Raw genomic sequence first — 14775 nt, 5'->3', positions numbered from 1 at the left:
ACTCCCTCTCCATTCTGCATCAGTTTCACACTTGGATTCGTACCCTTTATTCATCAAAGCCTCAGCCCCACAGCACCTATGTACAAATCCATAATCTATTTTAATGTCCTTCTAGTCTGAAAGCTCCTTATGGGCAGGGAATGTTTCTTCCAACTCTGTTATATTGTACTTTCTCAAGCACTTAGTAGTGCTCTACACTAAGTAATTGCTCAACAAATATAAATGAGATTGATTGAGACATTCCTTTTACACATTCCACTCAAAGAAGCTGCATTGGCCACGAGTGAACCTCCTATGCTGCGGACCAGGAGATGCACATGACATCAAAGGCACTATGCCAGTAATGTGGCATAATCTGATGATATCCCAGATGCCATTTTCTGTAAGTTTGCAAAATTCACACAATACTAGGTTTTCTCTAAGGTGACCCCATGAACTCCATGATTTCTCCAAAGCCTTTCGTCAGTGTGGCCATCTCTTGCATTGTACTCTCCCAAAAACTTAGTAGAGTGCTCTGTACATAGGAAGTGCTCAATACATACCATTTATGATGATGATTATGTGAAGTTTGGCACAACATCCAGGCTGCAGAACTCAGCAGCAGGAACAGTGGCAGAGGGAAGCTCAGAGCTAAGGTTTTGGGAAAAAAATACATTAAAGTATCCCATTGGAACTAGACAGGGGACAGGCTAGCTGAAAGCTGGATTTTCTGATATAAACTAAAACTGCTCTTATAAAACCAGTTTATTGGCCACCCTATCTGTTAGCATTGTTTTACTGCTGGCAGACTGCTATTGAGTCTTTTAAAATGTTGGTAATTTTTGTTGTGTCATTTGATTTTTTTTATGGTGATTGTTAAGTGCTTACTATGTGTCAAACACTGCTTTAAGCGCTGGGGTAGTTACAAGTTAGAAGCAGCCTTGCCTAGTGGATAGAGAGTAGGCCTAGGAGTCAGAAGGATCTAGGTTCTAATCCTGGCTCCCAACTTGTCTCCTCTGTAACCTTGGGCAAATCACTTCACTTCCTCTATACCTCAGTTACCTCATCTTTAAAATGGGGGTTAAGACTGTGAGCCCTATATGGGACATGGGCTGCATCCAACCTTATTAGCTTGTATCTACCCCAGGGTTTAGTGTAGTGCCAAGCACATAGTAAGCGCTTAACAAATATAAAAAAGTTAATTGGGTCAGAAATAGTCCTTGTCTAATATAGGGCTCACAGTCTAAGTAGGAGGGAGAACAGGTATTTAATCTCCATTTTACAGGTGAGGTAACAGAGGGAGAGAGATGTTAGGTGACTTGCTCAAATTCACACAGCAAGCAGTTGGCAGACCTGGGATTAGAACCCAGACCCTCTGACTTCCAAACCCATGCTCTTTCTACTAAGCCACGCTGCTTCTCCGTAGCTGTGAAAGGGTCAGAGGTGACACTGGGGAAACCATTCAAATTTTGAATTTGTCTTTTTAAGCACTTCTAAGGGTCATAGTCCTATAGAACGCTGCACATCACAACAACTTTAGAAAACTTCAACTGTGAGCCACTGACTTCACAAGGTATCAGTTTTCAAAATCACGCTGACCTTCAGGTTCCGCTTTCTACTCTATATTTGCTTCACTCAGTGCTACTTCATGGGTAGCTGAATTGAGTGACAGCTTAAATTTGTGCTCCCAAAGAAATCTGATTGTGTGACAGAAAAGGGTATTAAATAAATTTTTGTTCATTTAAATAAGAGAATCTGAGAGGGAAGCAGAAAGATGTCATAAGATTTGTGATATGTGGGAAACAGTAAAAGAGTATGTGAAAGTTGGTGGCAACTTTGGGCAACACTTTGGACAAAACTTGCCCAAAAGAAGGAAACGCCAAAAGATTTGTCATCTGGAGTCGATATTTCAAAAGGTTTAAGTTGGGGAAGGTTGGGAGAGCAGAAGATGAAGTTTATAAAATAAAGGTTGTGTGGAGTTTTTCAATCCAGGAATCCTGTACTGCAGCAAGAAAATCTAGCTACAGGTATTAATATTTTATGATAGAAATAGAAATGCAAAATTGTTCAGAAGACAGTAGAAGATAGACTTGGGGGGAAGAGTGGGAAAATCATCTAGGAGAGAGGAAACAGAATGCTGGTATTTTTTAATGATAAATGAAAGTAATGTTCTCTTTATTGAAATTGTTTTTAATAAGCAAATAAAGGGAAACAATTATAATCCTAATATCTAACCCTCAGTCACTACTCGCTGGCCCAGAAAATTAATAATTAAAATTGTTGTATTTCTTTAAGAATTTACTATATGTCAAGGACTGTTCTAAGCATCGGGAAAGATATAAGATAATCAGGTCAGACACAGTTCCTGTTCCACACAGGGCTCATAATCTAAGGCAGAACCGGTATTGAATCCCCATTTTGCAGATGAGGGAGCTGAGGCACTTAGAAGCTAAATGACTTGCCCAAGGTCACACAGCAGGCAACTGGCAGAGCTGCAATTAGAACCCTGTTCCTCTGACCCCAAACCCTTTCTCTTTCAACTAGGCCAGGCTGCTTCTTAAGCGAGGTTCCTTCCACAACTTAGCCCCCACGATAGTACCTTCTGTTGATGCCAGATCTGACTTCTAAATGCTGACTCTCCTGTTTCAACCACCGGCTGCCTTAACCTCTGCCTATTTCCTGACCTGCTTTGTCTATCATCTGCCCCGACCTTCACCTATTAAATCAATGTTGCCATGCCTGCAGCCTCCTCAAACCCCCAGCCACCTGATGACATCAGTCTCAGCTTGTCAGGTTTCTGCCCAGTCTGGTCCTCCTCTTCCCGCCAAACAAGTGAAACAGAACATGAAAGTTAGGGGCAACACAGGCAAACTTGCACAAGGAAAGGACCTCACTTTCCTTCTCCAGGATCCTGATCATTAAGAAATTGCTGAACTCTGCAGCCTATCTACAACTGAATGTTTTGGAGACTGAAATAGACTCAGCAACTGTTGGTAGGCAAAGGAGTATTTGAACAAACATCCTCAGAGTTTCTCAAAGGTAGTTATTTTGGTCCTTCAAAGCGAATTTTCTAATAACGTTGCACATGGAGTGCAATGTCTATTTTCTGTTCCCAGGGAGGCTGAAAACTATTTTGAAAAGAAATAAGACATATGCCTCATTCATGATGATTATGAAAGAAAACAGTTCTTGTATGACCAATTAAGAGTCAAGCATAAGAGGGAAAAATAGGTCAGGAGTAAATGTTTTCTGGTGTGAAGAAAAACTTGGTGGAAAATTCCATCTTTGTTAAACATCCTTCGTTTAGTTTCACGTACACATGGAATATTGTCAGCTCTCTACTTTTCAGGAGGTTTTTTATTTAATTTGTGCATTACACAGGCTGTATGTTTGTTTCACTGACCTCACTCTGGTCTTTATCCCTTCCACAAGAAGAATAACTGAGGAAATAGGATGAGATGTCACTCAAATCTACCCATTTTGGTTTGGGGTTTTTTTAAAGTTTAGTAGGGGGAATAATATGACACTTACATTAGATTTTTGGATTTTCAATGGATTCAAAATATTCCTGCTTTCGAGTTGGCTCTAATTGAAATGAGTAATTTATTCTAGATTTCATTCTTGGTCCTGACAGGTCAAAGAGGTGGAAAAATACCCTGATCTCACACAGGAGAAATATTCCTCCTGAAGAATAGGTTAATGGTCTTTAGACCTTCTGGTTTAATGAGAGAAGACTGTGCTGTTACCTTAGTAAGCTAAAGCTTAGAGTCCTCTCAAAACTTAGGACTATTAACTTTTGTTTCTTTTCTTTCCAGGTTTTTGATACTCCACGAGGATCGTGCAAAAAATTTGCCTTTGGGGATTTTCAGTCTTACTTTTATCTGTCTCTGAAGCCTCCATAAAACACTGAAGGGTTCTTTCTGTTTGATTGGTTTCCTTTTCCTTTTCATAGCTTGGTTCTGACCACCTCATTCACTTTATATGTAGCCTTTTTTTCCTCCTAAGCAAGAAAAAAACAGATGTGTTGATTCATTGTTGAAATGTACCTCACTGCTAATGGCATCTACTTTGGTCATCACTGACCAAGATGAAAATGAAGAGAAAGAAATATGTTTAAAACTATCTGAAAAATTACCTTGCAATTTAATTCCTGCTTGATCTTAATCTGGAAAAAGTCTCTCAACGACAACCAGAGAGATTTTTTTCAATTTCTGAAAGGTCTTCATGGTCATTATTTTAATCACTGATTGAATCATTTGCATCCTCTCCTTACCTGTTCCTTCCAGTTCTCTTCTGTCTTCTATTTTTTCTTTCTTTGATTTTACCAACATTTCTGGTTTTGTGATTTATTTTTCCACTTAGGAACTAGGCCTACTTTCTTTGATTTTCTTCAGTTCAGGTTCTTTATCAGTTAAAAAAAAAATCTTCATTTAAAATTAATTTCACCTGGACCTTGACATCTATTTCTATAACCTTTTCATCTTCAAACCTAGTACTAGTACTGAAAGAGAAATTGTCTCAATCTCCCAATTTAGCTTAACTTTACCATAGAGTTTTCAAAGTTCTGACCATAGATCAACTGATAAGTTGATTTGTTTTCACCTTTTCAAATCCTTAATGATGTCTGGTTTCAATTCTTTTCAGCTGGGTAAGATATTTTGTTTATTTTCTTCTGAGGTTTTAATCATCGCTTCATTATTTCAGCATTAACAAACATTTCAAGATTCTGTATTTGCTTAGAAAAGAAATATTTTTTCACATTTCTCATATCTTTTCATGATTTCAGGCACATTTCCTAGAAAACATGAAGTGTAGTTTCATATTATTTTTGTTCATTCATTCATTCAATCACATTTATTGAGCACTTACTGTGTGCAGATCACTGTACTAAGTGCTTGGGAAGTTCAATTCAGCAATGAAGAGAGACAATTCCTGCCCACAACAGGCTCACAGTCTAGAAGGGGAGAGACAGACAACAAAATAAGTAAACAGGCATCAGTAGCATTATTATAAATAAAAAGAATTATAGATATATACACATCATTAATAAAAATAAATTGAATTATAATTATAAATATGTACATATATGCACAAGTGCTGTGGGGCAGGGAGGGGGTAGAGAAAAGAAACCGAGTCAGGGTTATGAGGAGTGGAGGGGGAGCAAAGGAAAAAGGACGCTTAGTCTGGAAAGGCCTCCTGGAGGAGGTGAGTTTTCAGTAGGGCTTTGAAGGAGAGAAGCGTGCTAGTTTGGCAGATTTGAGAAGGGAGGGCATTCCAGGCCAGAGGTAGGACGTGGGCCGGGGGTCGACGGCGGGACAGGCGAGAACGAGGCACAGTGAGAAGGCTAGTGCCAGAGGGACGGAGTGTGTGGGCTGGGATGTAGGCGAGAAGAGAGGTGAGGCAAGAAGGGGCAGGGTGATGGGGAGCTTTGAAGCCAGTAATGAGGAGTTTTTGCTTAATATGGAGGTTGTTCAGTGAGTTGTCTATAAAGAGGCTAGAAATCTGGCTTTTCAGCTGTTCTGCTCTCTGCCCAGTACAGATATGTCTCTGGTTGTCTTTATGTGCAGTATTTCTATCTTGAATAATAATAATTGTGGTCTCTGTTAAATGCTTACTATGTGCCAAGCACTATACTAAATGCTGGGGTAGATTCAAGTTAATCAAGGTCCCATATGGGGTTCACAGCCTAAGTATGAGGGAGAAGAGATACCGAATCCTCATTTTGCAGATAAGGGAAATGAGGCACAGAAAAATTAAGTGACTTGCCCAAGTTCATACCGCAGACAAGTGGTAGAGCCAAGATTCAAAACCAGGTTCTCTGACTCCCAGGCCCACTAGGTCACGCTATTTCCTTCTTTAACACCCAGCCTCTGTCCACCTCTATAGAATAGAAGCAGCATGGCTCAGTGGAAAGAGCCTGGGCTTCGGAATCAGAGGTCATGGGTTCGACTCCCGGCTCTGCCACTTGTCAGCTGTGTGACTGTGGGCAAGTCACTTAAACTTCTCTGAGCCTCAGTTACCTCATCTGTAAAATGGGGATTAACTATGAGCCTCACATGAGACAACCTGATTACCCTGTATCTACCCCAGAACTTAGAACAGTGCTCTGCACATAGTAAGCACTTAAGAAATACCAACATTATCATTCTAGGCTGTAAACTCATTGTGGGCAGGGACTGTGTCTGTTACATTGTAGTCTTCCAAGTGCTTAGTACAGTGCTCTGCACACAGCAAGAGCTCAATAAATATGATTGACTGACTCCACCTCAGGTGCAGTTGTGGAACTCCAGGCCTTAGAAGTAACACCCAGAATCAGAGGGCCCCAAAGAAGAACCCAAAGACTCTGGAACAAGTTGGGAGATCAAGCAACTCCCTAGAGAAGTGCTCTAGATTCAGGGAGCCTGCAGCATATTTTTCCATAATGGCACCTTTGGTGCCTTTAGGTAATAATGCATTGCCGGTATAATGAATGAAAAAGCTCCTTGTCTGGTAACCAGGAGGACCATTATTAACCATCCTTGTTGCCATCAAAGAACTGGAGAGGAAGGATACTGCTGCTTCTGTCTCCGGTGTGATCTCTCCAGCTTTCAAAATAAAATATATATTATTATTTTCTTCCTTAATCTTGTGAGGAAGCTCACTTTCAAATCAAGCATTTCGGGAAGTGAAACAGGAAGGCTGATATCAGCTCTAACTAGAAAATGAGGCATGCTTGAGAATTAATGGCAGGGGGATTATACATAAACATTATATGGAGTCAGAGAGGGAGACTACACTTACATACACTTACATAACACGTTGCTAAAAACACCAAAAATGAGGCAGTTTGAATGGGTTGGAAAATGTATCAGGAAATAAAATCTTCTGTTACATAATTTTCTTTACTTTTTATATGAAAGAATCATTTCTCTCTTCCTCTCTCCTCACCCTTCACGACCTACACTGAAAATATGAACTCTATATACACATACACTATATATACTATATATACACTGTATAAGGGCAAACGTGTCCTGCTGTGTCCATAGAAGGATGGAAAGCTGACCACGTTTAAAGATGACACTACTGAAAGTGAATAATACGTGCAGGGGGGTGTTGAAAAAGACTCGTTACTTGAGTGACCTTTGTGGTGCTGTTGCATGTGGTATTTTCAGTGTCTGGCACTGTTTTTAATTCCACTTCAGTGTCAAAATCTCTCCGAAGACTTTCCTCAAAAAAGAGCCATCTCGTGTCTAATTTCCCCATGCAGAGCAGGTCTGGCCTCCATTGTTGCCTACCCAATATCTACGGCAGTGCTGTGTGATAAGAGACTGTGCTTCCCTGTACAATGAAAATTTGTCTTTAGCATAGTACTGTTCCTTGACAAAAATGGTCTCTGGGTTGTTCAATATACACTAGAACAATCTTATTTTTCGACAGCCCAAGATTACAAGCACCAGAGGGAATTCACATGTGAATGATTTTGGAAATTAAAAGGAATAATAGCTACACAAGGAAATTTTAAAAACTAATGGGATAATGGTGCATATATTATTTACTTCAGCTCTATTAGAGGGTGACTACGGCCTACAGTCAGTGATATTTTCTTCATTGCTTAGGGAAGCCAACCTATTTTAGGCAGGTAAACAGTAAACTTTCTGGTATACATGTGAAGTGGAAGTATATGTGTGTGTTGTTTTTCATTGCTTTTTTCAGGAAAATGTGTTTAATTCACATTACAGTCATATTTGGCATACAGCACCTCTAAAAGCAGAACTATTACATCAGAAAGTGCACCTTAACTTCAAGAATAGAGATTTGTATGTGTGTGTGTAATAATAATAATGATAATTGTGGTATTTGTTAAGTGCTTACTATGTGCCAAGCACTGTTCTAAGTGCTGGGGTAGATAGAAGATAAACAAGTTGAACACAGTTCTTGTCCCTCATGGGCTCACAATTTGATCCTCCTTTTCCAGATGAGCTGACTGAGGTGCAGAGAAGTTAAGTGACTTGCCCAAGGTCACACAGTATACATGCAGCAGAGGTGGAATTAGAACCAACATCCTCTGACTCTCAGGCCCATGCTCTTTCCAGTAGACCATGCTGTGTGTTTGTATGCAATAAGTAATTTTAATAAAGAAATTGAAGAGCACCACTTATATGGTCAATTTAAAAAAAAATAGTTTCCAAATTCAAATTTTGTCAAAAATGAACTCTGTTAAGAATACATCTATTGGCTTTAGAGGTGACTCTGTGTGTGTGTGTGTGTGTGTGTGTGTGTGTGTATGCGTGCACATTCAGTTCAATCCAACGCAGAGGAGCATTCAGTGAGACTCTGTGCCATCATGAAAATCATGGAAATAATAATAATGATGGAAATTGTTAAGCACTTACTATGCGCTGAGCACTATTCTAAGTGCTGGGGTAGATATAAGGTAATCAGGTTGTCCTACGTGGGGCTCACAGACTTAACCCCCATTTTACAGATGAGGTAACTGAGGCACCGAGAAGTTTAGTGACTTACCCAAAGTCACACAGCTGACAGGTGGCAGAGCCGTGATTAGAACCCATGACCTTTCAACTCCAAACCCGGGCTCTTTCCATTATGCCACACTGCTTCTCTAAAAAAACTGTAGGGACAATACTCCACCTCGCCACTGAACTGTTTAATTTTAAAGGAAACAAAACTTAAGGAAAAGAATGTCTCTACTGCTTTCATTGACTTAGTTGAGCTGCAGAGGAAGATGAGAAACCAACAAGAAAGCTTGCTGAGTATTGTAGATTTCAAATCATACAATCCAATTATTCTGGAGATAGAGAGGCCTGTACCTTGGGCTGTACGCAAACCATACAAGACCAGTGGTTTTTGAGCTTATTCTCAAAGACCTCCAGGGATGAAATTCCACAACCTTTCTTAGCAGACTGCTCTACAACATAAACACCATTATTGCCAAGAGGGTTTCATTTTCTAACTTTTTCATTATTTTTGCTACATCTTTCTGTACCTTCTCTAATTGCACAGGTGGAATTGGGACAAAATAGTTGTATTACTGTTTTTTTGGTTTTGATTTTGGTTTCAGTGGTATTTGCTAAGTGCTTACTATGTGCCAGGTGCTGGGGTAGATACAAGTTGATCATGTTGGACACAATCTCTGTCCCACATAGAGCTCACAGTCTTAATCCCCATTTTACAGATGAGGTAAATGAGGCACAGAGAAGTTAAGTGACTTGTCCAAGGCCACATAACTCCCTCCAAAGCAGCCATCTTCAACCATTCACTCTCCAATGGCTTCTTCCCCATTGCCTTCAAACATGCCCATGTCAGCCCTATTATAATAAAACCCTCCCTTAACTCCGTGGCTCCTTCCAGTTACCCCATTATCTCCCTCCTACCATTCCTTTCTAAACTCCTTGAGCAGTTCTTCTATACCTGTCATCTCAAATTCCTCTCTTCCAATTCTCTCCTGGACCTCCTCCAATCTGGCTTCTGCCCCTAGATGATACCCAGATTTCCATCTCCTCCTCTGATCTCTCTACTTTCTCCAAGCTCACATCTCCTCCTGCCTTCAAGACACCTCTACTTGGATGTTCCCATCACCTCAAACTTAACTTGCTTGTCCAAAACAGAGGTCCTTATCTTTCCACCCAAATCCTGTCCTCTCCCAGAGTTCCTATCACTGTAGATGGAACCACCATCCTTCCCATCTCACAAGCCTATAATCATGGTGTTATCCTTGACTCCTCTATCTCATTCAACCCACATATTCAATATGTCACCAAATTATTTCGGTCCCACCTTCACAACATCATTAAAATCCACCCTCTCCTCTCCATCCAAGCTGCTATACACTAATATAATCACTCATCCTAGCCCTCCTGGATTACTGCATCAGCCTCTTTGCTGACCTCCCAACCTCCTGCCTCTCCCCACTCCAACCCATACTTCACTCCACCCGGATCATCTTTCTAAAGAAACGTTCAGGACATTTCACCACCGCCCTCCTCAAAAATCACCAGTGGTTGCCTATCCACCTCGATATCAAACAAAAACTCCTCACCATTGGCGTTTAAAGCACTTCATCACCTTGCCCCCTCCTACCTCACCTCGCTTCTCTCCTTCTACAACCCAACCCACTCACTCTGCTCCTCTGGTGCTAAACTACTCACTGTGCCTCGATGTCACCTGTCTCACCTCCGGCCCCTGGCCATGTGTCCTGCCTCTGGCATGAAGCGTGGTTCAGTGGAAAGAGCACGGGCTTGGGAGTCAGAGGTCATGGGTTCGAATCCCTGCTCTGCCACTTGTCAGCTGTGTGACTGTGGGCAAGTCACTTAACTTCTCTGTGCCTCAGTTACCTCATCTGTAAAATGGGAATTAAGACTGTGAGCCTCATGTGGGACAACCTGATTACCCTGTATCTACCCCAGAGCTTAGAACAGTAAGTGCTTAACAAATACCAACGTTATTATTATTATTATTATTATTCAATGTCCTCCCTCCTCAAATCTGACAATTACTCTCCACCCTTCAAAGCCTTATTGTAGGCACATCTCCTCCAAGAGTCCTTCCCAGACTAAGCCCCACTTTTCCTCATCTCCCACTCCCTTCTAGGTAGCCCTGTCTAGCTCCCTCTGTTCTCCCATACCAGTCCCACCGCATTTATGTACATATCTGTAATTTTATTTATTTGTATTGATGTCTGTTTCCCCCCTCTAGACTGTAAACACATTGTGAGCAGGAACTGTGTCTTTTTATTGTTATACTGTACTCTCCCGAGAGCTTAGTAAAGTGCTCTGCATACAGCAAGATCTCAATAAATACAATTAAATGAAAGGCCCTCCAGGAGCAATTTCCCCATTATTTAACATTCTCTACTCACATTGCACCCCAACTACCACATTTACATGCTGCTCCCCACCTCATCTTTTCAGTATTTTTCATTCTCAATTTTCCCCTCTCTAATCCCTTGCTCATGTTTGTCCCTCTGTCTAGGAATTCCCTTCCCCTTCAAATCTGCCAGAGCAGAGATCTCCCCAGCTGGGAAACCTTCCTCCTCCAGGTGGTTAACTTTTCTTCTTCCAAGATAACATTCCCCCAACCATCCCATCAGGGCATTTGCATTCACACTTACCTGAAGCATTTTTGTAAAAATCCATCACATTACTTACTATTCAAGGACTTGCTTTTCCACATTCTTAACAGTCCCTTCTTTCCCCTACCTGAAAAATATTTTGCATCTGTAACCTCTGTTTAGAGTGTAAGTTCCTTGAGGGCAGAGAATGTGTCTTTTCCTTCCATTGTTTAATTCACTGATCTGCACACAATTGGCACTTAAGTATTATTGGTTGATTGAGCTCACTAAAATGCTCACAAGAGTGTATAGGAGAAAGGTGAAATTCAAAATATAGGGGTCTTCGCTCCCCCTCTTCAGATAATGACTGAAGTTGTTACTCTTTCAGTTATTGATTGCAATAATCTCTCCAGCCCAGAGTGATTAACCTGGGACTCACAGCTTCAACATTATCCCACAAGCATCAGTATGACAGTCAAGAGTTGAGTGAACATGGAGATTTTCTGGTGGCTGATTTTCCTTCTTGAAATTTACCCTGAATATTGCATACTTCTTTTTCCTTGGCACAAGAGGGACTTGGTGTGGAGTCATTGCACTAATAACTATGATTTGCAATTACAGGAGCGACATGATTTTCCATGCTTTCAGACCGTCCTTGTATCATTCATTTAACATCCAAGCTGCCACTATCCTGGTCTAGACTGTAAGCTTTTTAAGGATGGGGAACATGTCTGCTAATTCTGTTGTATTGTACTCTCACAAGTGCTTAGTACAGTGCTCTGCACATAGTAAGTGCTCAATAAATACTATTGATCGATTGATTGGTCCAGGCACTTGTCATCTCCCTTGACTACTTGCTCACAGCTTTTCTCCTACAATCTGCAGTGAATCAATCAATCAATCACTCAATGGCATTTGTGTTCCAGAGCACTGTACTAGGAGCTTGAAAAAAAAATATGACAGAGTTGATAGATATATTACCTTGACCCCATGGTGCTTACAGTTTGGTAGGGGAGACAGACATTTAAATAAATTATTAATCTGTACATTACTACTGTAGGGCTGATGGTGAGGTGAACATCAAGTTCTAAAAAAGTATAGCCGACAGGTCTCTCATATCCTCTTGGAGGCCTTCTCTAATTATAATGATTATAATAATAGAGATAATAATATCTAATAATGTTATTTGTTGTGTTGTTATGTGTGAAACAAGGTAATCAATTATATTTATTGAGTGTTTACAAAGAGCTTGGTAGCATACAATTTAACAGAGATGGTAGACATGTTTTCTGCCCACAAGCTGCTTATACTGTAGAAAGGAGCTTACACTGTACTAAGCCATTCAACAATATTACTGACTGATTGAATGACTGAGTTGTTGAGCACCCACTGGAGGCACACACTGATTTGAGAAAAAAATTTACAATATCATCTGTGTACCCAGGTTTCCCCACATTTATTCCACTCTAGTCTATCTGTGACGGCTGTCTTTACCTCACTCGGTGATTCTGCAGTTTAAATTACAGTTGGTGGAAAAGGAGAGATCAGTCCCTTTCTCAGTATATTTAGGGTGATATATTTCACTATAACCTCAAGAAGGTTTTTTTTCCCCTTTTTTCAATTGCATAGTTCAGAAAGTTTCAAACATCTTCTTTTGGTGAGAAGAACCATAAATTATCTTTGATTTAATGAGTGCTTGCCACTGCAATAACAGTACCTTATGTCGGCAATTGACGATGTTTACATCAATTATTCAAATGCGGGATTATCTCTGGGTAGTAAATTGGATGAGATATCCTACCAGCTGGACTGATTTGTACCATGTATGATTTCACCAATGAAATATTATTTCAGATTTAAACTGAATTTTTTTAAAAAAATGGGAATATGTGGGCCTGCTTCCATTTGGTGTTGAAATCTTCATTTATATCCCAGAACTTCAGTGATCTCTCCCCCACAAAATATTCCCCGATAGCCTGTGAAAAATGAGGTAAGATTCAAAGCAACGTGCTGATCAAGAGGCTTTGGTCTTCAGGGGAAGCTCCAAGCCAAGACCATAAAATAATAATGTGTGCAAAGTGTTCACTGTTTATATAACCCCGCAATATGTTCCTGTTGTGGACAGAGATGCATTAATGCATTGCCTCTGTTCATCCCAAATAAACGTGGGTAATAAGTAACCTAAATAAATTAAAGCTTTTCCCGCATCAACATGCCTTCTATTGGTTCAGCATAATATTCCCCATCCAGCTGAAAAATATCTGATGAACCTTAAAATATCCTTCCTGGACTTGGGAAAGGATGCTAGTTGCTGCCCAAACTCTCCATTTATTAAAATGAAAAAGGACTAATGCTAAGAAGTCATGCCATGTCTGGCAGAGTAATTTTAGAAGAACCCTGTGAAAATTAACAGCATGCCAAACCAATGATTGACTCTATCACTCGTGAGAGATTGAGGCCAAAGTGTGTGTATCTAGCTTAAAGAGTCAAACTCTGTTCTCGTGGACCAGATGGCTCTTTTTCAATGTGTTTATACAGGCCGCTTAGAAATTTTAGGTTGCTCCGCAGTTTTCAAGCGGGTAACATACTGAACTGATTAGGCCATTTTAGTCAGGTTGGAAGAGTTACCAAGAAAATGGAAACTTGTTTGGGAAAGTGACATTTCTAAGTGTTTTGTTTCCATTTAGTCAATTTTAAGCACTTAATAGAGAGCTCTGCCCATAGTAAACACCCAGGAAATATCATCAATTGATTGAATTGCTGATCAGAAATCCCTCTCTCTGAGGGAACTCCCATGACATCTTAAATCATGAGCCATCCCTAAAAGCAGCATTTGAACTGTGCCAAAGAACCCCAGTGAAGCAGCATGGCTCAGTGGAAAGAGCCTGGGCTTCGGAGTCAGAGGTCATGGGTTCGACTCCCAGCTCTGTCACTTGTCAGCTGTGTGACTGTGGGCAAGTCACTTCACTTCTCTGTGCCTCAGTTACCTCATCTGTAAAATGGGGATTAACTGTGAGCCTCACGTGGGACAACCCGATGACCCTGTATCTCCCCCAGCGCTTAGAACAGTGCTCTGCACATAGTAAGCGCTTAACAAATACCAACATTATTAAGTGTCTAAGGACAGAAGGGAAGGCTGAGAGGGAAACACGTTAATTTCCCTGTAAAATGATAGCTTTACCCTACTTAACTGTAGGGCACTTCAATGCTGAGAGGGGCAACCATTAGAGAAAATAATGGGGAAAGGCAAGAGGAACTCAAGTAACAACATGTAAGAAAAGTGCCATATTCAGTACCCCAAGCTTGGGGCATCTAGGAGCTATTTTTTTCTTCTCATTTGCAGTAGTTTCAGGAGAAAGAAGGCACCCTTCAGTGAGTATTTCTCTTTTTATGGAAGTGGAGGTAAGGTAAGGGGAAGGAAGGTACTAGTGTGAGAGAGAGAGAGAGAGAGAGAGAGGATAGAGTGAGGGAGAAATTGTGAGGGAGAAGGGTAAGAGAGAAGGAAAGAGAGAGGGAGGTAGAAGGAGACAAAAGAGGTGAAGAGAGGAAAGGTTGGAGGTGAAAGGAGGGAGGGTCAAGGGGGAGGTGGCTTGTGAGTTGGGATTGAAGAGAGGAAAGCATGTAATGGAAAATTTGAGGTGAAACTTTGACTCTGGAGGAGCATAGTTTCTAAAAAGTCTTGAAAACCCCAATGCAAATCAATCTGTAAAATCCCTGTACTGATCAATCCAGATAACAAATATTCC

Source organism: Ornithorhynchus anatinus, chromosome 4 (genome assembly GCF_004115215.2).
Source record: "Ornithorhynchus anatinus isolate Pmale09 chromosome 4, mOrnAna1.pri.v4, whole genome shotgun sequence".
Taxonomy (NCBI): domain Eukaryota; kingdom Metazoa; phylum Chordata; class Mammalia; order Monotremata; family Ornithorhynchidae; genus Ornithorhynchus; species Ornithorhynchus anatinus.
This window is presented reverse-complemented; position numbering follows the sequence as displayed.